Source organism: Cyprinus carpio, chromosome A18 (assembly GCF_018340385.1).
Source record: "Cyprinus carpio isolate SPL01 chromosome A18, ASM1834038v1, whole genome shotgun sequence".
NCBI classification, from domain to species: domain Eukaryota; kingdom Metazoa; phylum Chordata; class Actinopteri; order Cypriniformes; family Cyprinidae; genus Cyprinus; species Cyprinus carpio.
The window spans coordinates 3470588-3483014 of NC_056589.1; the positions used below are offsets into that span (position 1 = coordinate 3470588).

The window sequence follows — 12427 nt, forward strand, 5'->3', positions numbered from 1 at the left end:
TCATTTATAAAGCGTGCGTACGCACAAAACGGGCTGGAAAACGTACGTAACGCCAGTTCCCACGCAAAGGTTGTGATCTATAAAAAAACAATACTTGACGGGAGAAATGTGCGCACCTTTAAGCAAACTTTGAGCCGTGTGCGTACGCACATTCTGGAGACAAAGGGATTGGCGACTTTCATTTTTCCGATGGTGAGGTCCGTGAACTGAAGTTATTGATTGTAGAAAATAAATGTGAGAAGAACGATTATAAGAATATGAATGACATTTAATTTTCCACTTCCATTTCATACGTTTAATCCACATTATCATGAAGATTCAAATCCAACAGTGTTATTTGTGCCGATTGTTTTAGGCTATATACATCTAGTAAAATCCAAACGTAATTCAAAATGGTATTAAAAGTAAAATAAAATAATAATCAGCGCTGCCTTACAGTCACATTGTCCACAAACACGCGAGCACAGGAGGACATGGCGCGATACATGTGATAGCCTACAGAATAGCATGAAATACCCCTTTTATTAGAGAACTGCAGAACACAGTGTAAAAAGGAAATATTTTCCTTAATGTACATAGCCTATATCATAAAATGTCAAAGTCTGCAAATACAGTCATGAAGCACAATCGCTACTCATCATCGGTCCCTAACTATTACGGTGTTCATTACAAAACCGTCAAGAAGCATGTGTTCACTATAAACATTTTTTCGTCTTAAATTTTCGCCCACAAATTAATTAAGTGATTTTGTCAAGGTGTTAACGATCAGTCTATTTTCTAGAAAGCATATAAATTCTCCGGTGACCCGGTATGTAAGCTGTCATGATGGCACTCCTGGCACGGTTGGAGGATTACGCTAATGGCAGAATAAGGAGAGAACGAGTTTTCAGGGACATGATGATGATTTCCTGGCCCATGATGATGACTGGCTAATAAGCCGATTTAGATTCCCTAGAGCTGTGCTCTTGGATCTATGTGCTGAATTGGGGGTCCAGTATTAGAGAGGGCAACACGCCGGAACCATGGCCATCCAGTCCAAATACAAGTCCTCACCACTCTGGGGTTCTTGGCAACCGGCTGTTTCCAGCGGGAATGGCAGACAGGTAAATTAATAATATAAAAAACTATAAGTAATCCTCAAATTTGTCTCTAAGACCTTTTTGTATATGAAATAATTCTATTGGAATCTATCATCTCACCCTATAGTCTGGTATATCACAGCCGTCCCTGAGTGCCATAATATCTGTCGTCTTTAAATGGTATACTTAATATGGTTAGTCGAATACATCAGGTTCCCCTACACTGTGCGAGAACAGGCCGAAATTAAAAACGCAATTTGCAGCAATGTCTGGTTTCCCAAATGTAATCGGCGCAATTGACTGCACTCATGTTGCTATAAGGGCACCATCTGAAAATGAATTTTGCTTATGTTAATAGAAAGCATGTGCATTCTATTAATGTGGCAAATCATTGTGACTCCAACATGACCCTCACAAACATTGTGGCACCGCTGGCCTGGTTCAACACATGATTCCTTTATCTTGACACATAGCAGTGTAGGGAACAGACTAAAATGCAGGCGCAGTACGTGATGCTGGCTTCTTGGTGAGTTTAACAATATAAAAAAGTAGAAACCGTAACAATTGTTTTTAATATAATTATAACCGCAGGCGACAGTGGCTACCCCTGAGACGCTGGCTCCTCACCCCATTTTTAAACCCGCAGAGCGCAGAGGAGGAAACTCATTATAACGAGGTCCACTCTCGTGCCCGCGCAGTTGTGGAGCGTGCCATCGGCATCCTGAAATGCAGATGGCGTGCTGCTCTGGATGCCTCGGGTGGCAGACTTTTATACCATACCAGCAAAAGTGTGCAAGATTGTCAGGGCGTGTTGGTGTTTTGCAGCAATATAGGCACTGAGAAACGTATTCTCCTCTCCCTCCTGATCTCCCTCTACCCCAGCATTACGACCCCGAGCCACAGCCCCCTGGCCGACAAGAGGGATATCAACGAGGTGCAATAAATCCGTGAGGATGTCATGCGGCGTTTGTAACAGAAAGACAAAACTCAAGGTTCATGTTTTAACTGCATCTTTAATGATTGTGCAATTTCTTGGGCATCACTTCTCTCATCTGCCGTAGCTTCATCTGCAACCCCGTTGACAGCGTTTATTGTCTCTCGCTGTAACTGGGCAGGAATGAGTCAGTGAGTACCCGACCACTTTTGGACGGTGCCAGACGCAGAAGGGGCACTGCTTTGAGCCGGACGCTGTGCATCTGCATCTGAGAAACCCCTCACCCTGGAACCTCCGTTCATGTTTACAGCTTCAGACTCCGGAAGGACTGGAGGACAAACAATTGGCAACATTTATCCATTTATCAACCCCACACACTCAAATGTACAGCGTTAATGATAAAAAATCGGTTTAACCTTGCTCCTCTCTGTGGTTTCAGTCACGTCAGTGTCTCCCTCCTTTTCCGCACAATACCACACACGCTGACCTCCCCAATTATAGCCGCGATTTTGCTGTCCACTGATGTGAGATCAGCTGTACATGGCCCCCACCAGTTGCAGCCACGCTCTGGCGGTGGGAGGACAGTTTTCCTCTTGCCCTCCACCTTGAATGAATGAGAATCTTTATTTTCACTGGATATTTTGCATACTGTAAGCACATGTAAATAAAACTTTTTTGAAAATCAATATTGCTATTTATATAGGTATATAGCCTAATAAAATCACAAATGTAATATGTTGGTCACAAAAAAAAAATTTGTATACCTTCAGGTCGGACCAATTTTTTCTTTAAATTCTGCAACTGTCCGTTCTGTCACCACTGACACAATTGACGGCAGAGCAAATTACTTTGCCACTCGCGCACTGCTTCCTTTTTATTAGTGTCTCCCCACTGCTGTGGCCACCAAATAACACAGTTTTCCGAGCCTCCACCTCCCCTACAAGTGTTTCAATCTCAGTATCTGAGAAATTACGTTTTTTTTTCCTCTTTTCTTCTCACCTGTCGCCATTATTAAAAATTAGGCTAACAGAAATGCACGTTTTTTCACTTTCTTGGATTAATTAATTGGCGGGGTCGCATGCCAGTTTTCCCAGGTATATATGGGATTTCCACTCTCATTTACATGCTGATCAGCAATCATGAGGTGATTTGCATTGACTGGATTATGGTTAAAAATGGGCGTGTACAGGGCGCGGATATGAGGTTCTGGTTCACGTACGCCACATCTGCGGGTGATCTGTGATTTATAAAGGGAACATTGCTTACAGGTGTGCGTACGCACGGTTTTATAAATCGGAATATTTTTTGGCGTACGCCATTTTTGGCTTTTGGGCGCACGTAAACTTTTAGTAAAGATCCTACGCATAGTTTTATAAATGAGACCCCTGGACTACCAGAACTCATCCCACTAATGAATGTTGCAGGGAAATACAATTTCATAAAAGCTTCAATGGCCAATTATCATAAACAAGACCTGTTTAAAAATGTAACATTTTCACAACAAATTCAAAACAAACAAAATCAAAAATGTTTGGTCTAAAATTAAGGAAATATCATGTAGAATCACAGTAAAATAGTACTTTATAATCATAAGAAGGGGTGAGCCAACTTCCCCCAATCCTACCTAATTTGTCTGTAATTGTTCAGACACACGAAGCAACATACAACATACAAAAATCACTTTGAACAGCAAAAAAACAAACAAACAAAAAAAACCCTCTCTCCATCACAGGGCGAGTGAAATGGAAAACTCATCATATAGTTGTGGTCACATCACAGTTTGTTTAAGGTTGCCTAGAAACAAGGCATGGCTCAACTTCCCCACAGACTCAACCCTATATCGCAAAATTATAGTAAGAAAAAATACATACAAAATATTCACGAGTTCCCAGGAACTTTCTAAAATCAACAAAAATCAAAGGCAGTCCTAGAAGCACACACACTGTATATATATCTTACTTTTGATTTTGGGGTGAAATACCAGACGTAGTTTGTGAGCTTCATTCCACTGTAATAAGTCTGGTTTCTCTGTTCAAGCATAAAACTAACTCTGTAGAGCAGGTTCATCTGAAGTGATCATCCTAATCTCTCCGACTCGACGTGACCAGAAGCAGCTCTGTCCTGTAATAATCAGACACAATCTCACATCAGCCTGACAGACAGGGACTCGGTCAATCTCAGACGCTGTTCCTTCAGACCTTCACAACAGCCTCTAATTACACGCCTCACTTTAATAGAGCTGTCTGTGATCCAGAGCTCAGCTTATACACGACAACTGACCAAACACAGCTGCTCTCCTCCGCTCTGGACACACACACACACACACACACACACACCTGTATGTAGTTTCCTGATGCCGTGTGTTTCAAAGACATCAGACAAACATGCATCAGTGAACTGCTACTAATCCACAGCCTTTCTCTTCATTCATAAATAAACATTACCTATACATTGTATCTGCAGGAGAGTTGCTATGGAGACCATTTTTCATGACATCACACATCAGCAGTCAGCACTTTACAGTAGTGTGTGTGTGTGTGTCTCTGTGACGTCTATTCAGACTCAACACACTCCTGATCTCTTCATCTTTATAACACGTGTGATAGGCTGTGTTCTGGAGCACCAAAGATGCTAATGTAGCGGCCTGAAGCAGCGTTATTATAGTAACTAAAACTAAAATTAATGCCAAAAAAAAATAATAAAAAATCAGCTAGTTGGTGAGGCAACATTTCTCATTTTGATTGTGTAACATGTACTTAACTAAAGCTAAATATAGATCAAATATAGACAAAAATATTTAAAAAAGAAAGAAAAAGAAAAAGAATTGAAAATGACAACAACAACAACAAAAATGTTGTGTTGCTGAATATTTTTGTAAAAACTGATACATTTTATTTTTCAGGATTCACAGATAAACAGAAAGTTCAAAAGAACAGCTTTTATTTGAAATAGAAATCTTTGTAACATTAGAAATGTCTTTACTGTCACTTTTGATCAGTTTAATGCGTCCTTGATGAATAACTGTTTCTTCTCACGTCAGCTCGTTCTGTGAGGTCGTGTCTGCTGTGGATGTGATGCTGAGGGAATCAAACACAAACAGAACGAACGGACAGACCTCGGCTGGGTTTATGTGCTTGTCTGTTCTACTTCTCTGGTTGAGGATTCACTCATACAGGCTCGACCAGAAAAGCCAGAAACTTCCTGTGCAACAGGTTTAATAATACAGTCCATCCGGTGATTAAACTGATTTCACCACACGAGGTTTCGTAACTGATGACCTGTCATAATTTGTCATTTTCACATCGATAACATCTTCCTCATAAAGTAGCTTCTCTGTTTACATTCAGCAATGGTTTAAAAAAACACCTTTAATAAAAGCACAGCAGTCGTGTTAATTTCGTTAACGAAAACTATAACAAAAAAAAGATTTTAAAATGAGACGACAATAAGGTCAATAAACGATGACTGTGACTACATCAGCATGCTATATTGTTGGCAATAAAAGATGAGACTAAAATATGTTTAAAAAAATACAAACTATACCAAAATCATATTTTAACTGGGAAAAAAAGAGACAAAATAGTACTGCGGACTGCTGTACTCATGTGTGCGGTTGCCAGATATCAAGAGTTCAAATCCCCAAATCAGAGGCTAAGAGGAGACATTTTCTGTCCAGTGTTTTGGTTATTTTTGAAATCTGGCAACCATGTGCACACACTCACTCTTTACTGCGACGATGATCTGAAAAATATATTTTTTATTTTTTAGTTTATACAGGTTTACGGAATTTCGGTTTTTATTTTTTAATATTGGATTCAAAAATTTAGTTGACTGAAACTTGACTAAAAGTTGACTAAATAGGATAATAACTAAAAAGCACATTTTACACAGGACTAAGACTTAATGAATAATGGCTGATGAAATGAACACATCAGCCTCGTGCGTGAGTGTTTGAAGAGCAGAAACAGTCCTGATCGAGTGAAGAACACACACAAACACACACACACACACACACACACACACACACACACACACACACACACACACACACACACACACTGCTGTGATTGATGGGAGGATAATTTGTTGTTGTTGTGGTGGATGATGTTGTGGTATTTATATTGATCATTTTACAAAGAAACAGCTTTGTATTTGCAAATGCATCCTTTAAGCCTCCCATCAATACTTCAATAACTTCTAAGTCTTTTTATATTCTGACTTCAAGAAAGGCTCTGTTAAAATATTCCACCTAATTCAACATAGAAACATACGCTGATGCTTTAAATTTTTAAGTATAATCAAGTTTGCTGTGCATGTCATTTCAACTCGACTGTGAGTGAAGTGTTTCTTATACAACAGTTCATTAAGCATAAAACTGGCCAGTAGTTGTGTCTCGAACAACACACAGACGCTCAGCCAATCAAATCTGAGGACCGGATCTGCTGTGTGTTTCTAACCCTAAGTGAACAGCAAAACAAGGGGGAAAAATGTGTAAAATAAATGAAAAAAGAAACATCTAGCAACTACAGCGACTCAAAAAGTATAAATAAAAATATTACCCTAAAATCCTGATGTTGAAAGGAAATTGTCAAGTATTTGTATAAGTAATGAATGTATAAGTAATGAAGGAAGGAATATAGGATGAAAGAATATAAGATGCCACAATAAAATACATCAAGAAAAAAAAAAAAAAAACTTATAGGATGCCACAACATAAGACATTAGAAGAATAAGTAAATGAACAATGAACAACAACAACAAAATAATCAAATAAAATAAATTGCTGTTTATGTCCCCAGATGCAAGCATTAATTAACAGAACTGCACAGCTGGTTAAGTTAGACCCATAAACTTTATTTGTCAGAATCTCAAAGCCTCTGCATCCCCAAACAATACATTCAGTATATATACATCTGGCGAGAGGAACTGTACAGATATGTTAGTGCATACATGGAAGCAAATGTACACAAACCCATTTCAGACATATGGAAATCTACACACACACACACACACACACACACACACACACACACACCTCCTTTACTAGTTCTCTTGTCAGCATGAGTGGAGAAGAGACGAGTGGAGATGATGCTACAGACGGAGATCCGCTCTCCTCCATCCTTCATTCCTCTAGTTCTTCTGGTGAATTACTCTTTTATTTTACTCTTCTATCGTTCCCAAGCCATTCAGAAAGTGTCTAACATGCCTGATCTTGTCTGTTTGCCTAGAAATGTTGATTTTAGTAAATGTCTGAAGTCCAACAGCTGCAGTACGTCGTTCAGATCAGCATCGACACTCTTCCCAGAAAAACATTTCAGTGTTCAGTTTTTAAAAGAAGCATTTTTCTTAGTCTGAAGAACATTTTAATAATCTAAAGAAGCTTGTCCAATGGAAAGATGCATGGATGTTAAATACGCCAAAAAAGAACCTTCATTTGTATCCATGTTTTGAAAACCATAAAATACATCCAAATACGTTTTAAAATTTGTTTTAACAAACATGTTTTTTTTGATTTTGTCTGTGTTTGTTTTAAAATTAAATTGTTTTTTGTTGTATTGATGTTATTATATTTGTTAATTTTTAGGTCTTAGATGACTTGTTACTGCACTGATTCCTGTAGGATGCCGTTATAATCAGAACCGGGATCATTTATAAACATTATCATATCTTCTGGGTCCTGTAGTCATCTCAGACGTGTTTGTGAGCAGGTGAGGCTCTTCTGGTCTTCATTTATCATCTTTGTCATTTGTTTTGGCTCTTTTATTCTTCTCATACTTTAAGGTGTGTGAGTGACACTGACCTCTGCTCTCTGCTCTCTTATTAAAGCATGTTTCTGCTGAACAGCATCTAAAACACCAGTTTATAATGAGATGCTGTGGAGAGCATTCACAGTTTGACATTTCAGTGTAATGGCACGAAGGACGCACAGCGTGGTTCATGTCATGGAGAAGTTAGGAGTGTAAATGCATGACAGTTGGGATTTTCATGCAGATTTACATCAATCCTCACTAACTTGTAATCTTTTAAAGGGACAGTTCAGGCAAAAGTGAAAATGTTGTCATTTACTCACATTCACGCATTTTCAAACAATTTGCATCTTGATACGGCGTATTTAAATGAACATAAATAAGATTTAGGAGTTTTTACTTCATGTCCATTTAGCCCTTTATCTTTGAGGTCATGTACACTACTGTTTGGGATCAGTTTTTGTTTAGTTTTTGAATATGTGTTGTTAGTATGTTGTAATAGATTTGATTTTAATTTAAATGTCATTATTTTTAATTTTTTTTTAATCTGTGAATCATGAAAAACAAATGTATCACAGTTTCCACAAAAATATTGTGCAGCACAACTGTTTTCAACATTGATAATAATCAGAAATGTTTCTTGAGCAGCAAATCATCATATTTTCATGATTTCTGAAGATCATGTGACACTGAAGGCTGGAGTAATGATGCTGAAAATACAGCTGCACATCACAGAAATACATTACACTTTAACAGATATTCACAGAGAAAACAGCTGTTTTAATTTCTAATAATATTTCACAATTTTAATTGTATTTTTTTTGCATATTCAAAATTAGTATCATGATGCTTTTTGATTCCTTAGGGTGATTTTTGATATTTTTGAAGTTGAATTAACTCTTCTGAATTGATTCTCACTGTATGGAGAAGAACAGCCAAAGACGGAAGTTCAGCTAAATAATGACATGAAGGTCAGTAAATGATGACAATCTTCATTTTTTGGGTGGTACTGTCCCTTTAAAGGTTGAAAGAACACAAAAAATTGTATCAGAGAGAGAAACGATGAACTGAAAACTAAAAACAAGAATGAAACACAAGGATTGACAGTAATCCAATCACACAGGCTTTATATCTGCAGCACAACTGTGTCAGGCGTCATGCTTTAACCAAACACGCTGAGAGAGAGAGAGAGAGACAGAGAGAGAGAGAGAGAGAGAGAGAGAGAGAGAGATGGGAGAGATGAGAGAGAGAGAGAGAGGTGGGAGAGGAGGAGAGAGAGATGAAGAAGGAGAGAGAGAGAGACAGAGAGAGAGAGACAACGACACAAAAGAAACCAGATGATGGCAAATGAGGAGAACCAGAGGTCAGAGGAAGGGTCAGGACAAATCTGCGCTCTGATTGGCTGAACTGCTCTAAATGGTTTCCGTTTTAAGTGGAATGCAGTATCGAGTATTAGTGTTGGGGTCGTGGTGATGGTAGGTGAGATGTAAGATATTTTACTATTTGTTAAGGTATGTAAATGGTTTCCATGGCACACAAGCCAAGAACATTGTCTTAGCTGGACTAAAACATCAGCACTAGCATTATTTTATTCTCCATAATAAATTACAGCCACTAAACATTCATCGAACGACAGCGTTCTCCATTTGTTTTCTTTTTTAATCCATGCATTTACAGTATAAGGCATTAACCAAACAGAGTCACGACAGCACAGAAATCAGGGTCTGGTTGCGTTCGGGTGAAGAAGAAGCTATTCTCAAACTAAAAGGCAAAATTTGGTGGGAATTTGAGACGATCGATATCTGCAACGTCACTGTACCTTATCGACCGGCGGATGGATGAACGAAATTGATTTTCTGAGGTAGACAAACGGAATAGATTCACTCGAGGTAAGAATACAGGAATATTTCACTCTCCTTGGTCAAGATCATCCTAAACTCTGGTGTATGAAGTGACTCTCTCTGAACGTTAAATTAAAAGGTTCTTTTTCACACTGTTCTGCATAGCCGCCTCTCCAAGTGCACTTAAATGGCACCATCCATCTCTCCTCCTCTCGCTCTGCACTATTACTGCTATTTTAAGGGACTTAATGAATCTGTCTGCGTATCGATCACTCTTCACATCTGTGGGTCTAACCGGAAAATGCCGAACGCTCCATTTCAGTCTTCTGGGGTTAATTTTCTGTACGATATCTGAAAAATGTTCATGTTTATGATTAGCTAATATCTCACCGAACCAGCTATTGACAATACCCCCCAAGAAAGTCCAGATGATGAGGTTCCGCTACAGTACGATTGTCTTTGTCCATTTACTGTGGCGCTTTGAAGTCCGAGAATGTCTAATGATTCACATGTCCAGAAATCGCAGCTATAAACATCCGAATAGTAAAGTCTGAGCGACATGTCGGGTTTCTGTAAGTGCTGATGTGTAACAGTGGAGATCAAAGTGTGGGTGCATGTCTAAGATAAAGATCCACTTATGGAAAGAAAACGGGTCTGGAATAATGAAGAAGGGCAGTTGAAGGCACAGAGAACCGCGTTCCTCGAGACGAGACGAATGAGGCGATCCAGGAGTCTCCCTGTTGCCTTCGGGATCTCAGTAGCACTTTTAGTTTGTCGTTGTCTTGTAAAACGTGATATGAATCGTCATGTTCTGCAGCGTTTCTGCCTCTATAGTGTCCGGATGGCCACGGGGTACAGCACAAGGACAGTTGCGCTCGGACCCTTTGATTGGTAGTTGCGGCTGGAGTAGAAGTGGATGATCCTCGGGGACGCTGTCGCACAGGCAGCTGTTCTGACCAGGACGTACCTATTGTCTTTGGTCCTGGAGAGCTTATGTGCATGAAACCTTGACTGCTCCATGTAGAGAGAGAAGAGAACATGTAGACTGAAGATGGAGAGCGGCGGGAGCGTTTGTAATAAAGGTAGAGCAGCAGAGAGAGGGAGGTCAATGGGAAGAGGGGAAGAAAACAATCTGTTGATTAGTTGTCAGACAGCAGCACTCTGGTGCAGTTCATTGGCAACACGCGTCACGCGTGGCAGTGAAATGTAGGTGTGGAGACCGGCGAGCTTTAATGAGCACAGCAGTACTGCCTTTTAAATGCTGTCGGCTTTCACTGGGGCTCTGAACACAAAGCAAATTAAAAGCCAAGGACGGAGGGAAGCCACACACTTCAGGCTGATGTTCTGAGGCGCTGCTTTGGTGGTAAAGACTGTGCTGTTATTAGTACTGCTGGATTTATTACTCTTAACTAACGGTTGAGGCTGTTAAACAAAGGTCTATCCCAAGTGCTAAAGGGAGTCATATCTACAGACTATTAGAATGGGAATATTTAAACGACTTGGAGGGCTCTTGATATATATATATATCTATTATATATATATAATATATATATAATTATTATTTATAATATAGATATTAAGATACATCAGTAAAGGTCAAAGTTGGGTTTTTTGAAAGAAGTTTCTTCTGCTCATCAGCCTGCATTATTGATCAAAAACACAGAAAAAAAAAAAATGTAATATTGTGATATATTATTACAATTTAAAATAATTGTGTTAAAATTTATTATACTTTAAATTATTCATTTAGTCTGTGATGCAACAGCGAATTTTTAGGATCATATCACAGATCCTTTTAGAAATCATTCTAATATGATGATTCATTATAAAAGTTGGAAACAGTGCTGCTGCTCATATTGTTCAGAACATGTGATACTTTTTTAGGAATACTTTTGATGAAAAAAAGAAAAAAAAAAAAAAAGAAGGCTATGTTTGAAAAATAAATAGTTTTAATAACAATATACACTACTGGGGCAGTAATTTGGGGTCAGTCATTTTTTTTTCTTTCTTTTTTAAATAAAATCAATCTTTATTCCGCAAGTATGTGTTAAATGATAAAAGTGATCAGTAAAGAAAAATATATTATTAGAATATATTATTATTGGTTTTTTTTTTTTTTTTGTAGATATGCAGTTCTTTTAACCTTTCATCAAATCAAATAGAAGCCAGAACTGTTTCCAACTTCTAAGAAACAGAATAATTAGAATGATTTATAAAGATCATGTGATAGACTGGATGTTACATGTGACAGAAGGCGGGAGTAAATGATGCTGAAAATCAGCGTTTGCATCACAGGAATAAAGTATTTTAAATATAGTCAAATAGAATACCTATATTTAAGTTGTAATAAATATTTTCAAATATTACGTGTTTTTCGTATTGTTGATCAAAATAATGCGAGGCTGAGAGCCGAAGAGGACTTCTTCAAAAAACATTAAAAATAGTAAGTTCCAAACTTTTGACCTGTACTGTAGATATATATGAACGAATAATCTGAAGTGGTTTAAAAACATTATATAATGACTGATAACGACAATGGAAATTATTATAGGTATCTAATTCTTTGCATCTCGCAACAAATTATGCATTCGCTCCATTCTATTTATGATTACAAATGCATAACTAGACACCACAAAATATAATAAAGTCTCTAAAGTAAATCACCTAGTAAGAACATCCTTCAATAGAGTAATTATCCTTGCTCTCATTAAATATAAAGCAACTCCTCATTCTCCTCCTTGGTTTAGGACCGTTGCTCTCCGGCTGATTAGCTGCCTTTCACAGTATGACTCTTCTCCTCATTAGAGAGATGAGGGACAAACATGG

At 38.3% G+C, this 12427-nt stretch overlaps 1 long non-coding RNA gene across 1 annotated transcript; it reads right to left on the reverse strand.

Moving 5' to 3' along the window:
- Positions 1-6846: 6846 nt before the first annotated feature.
- LOC122148549 lies at positions 6847-9629 on the reverse strand. Its single transcript, XR_006162441.1, has 2 exons — positions 9296-9629; positions 6847-7048 (listed from the first exon to the last, which is right to left on the reverse strand). It is a non-coding gene; the product is annotated as an uncharacterized LOC122148549 (long non-coding RNA).
- Between the last annotated feature and the right edge of the window lie 2798 nt (positions 9630-12427).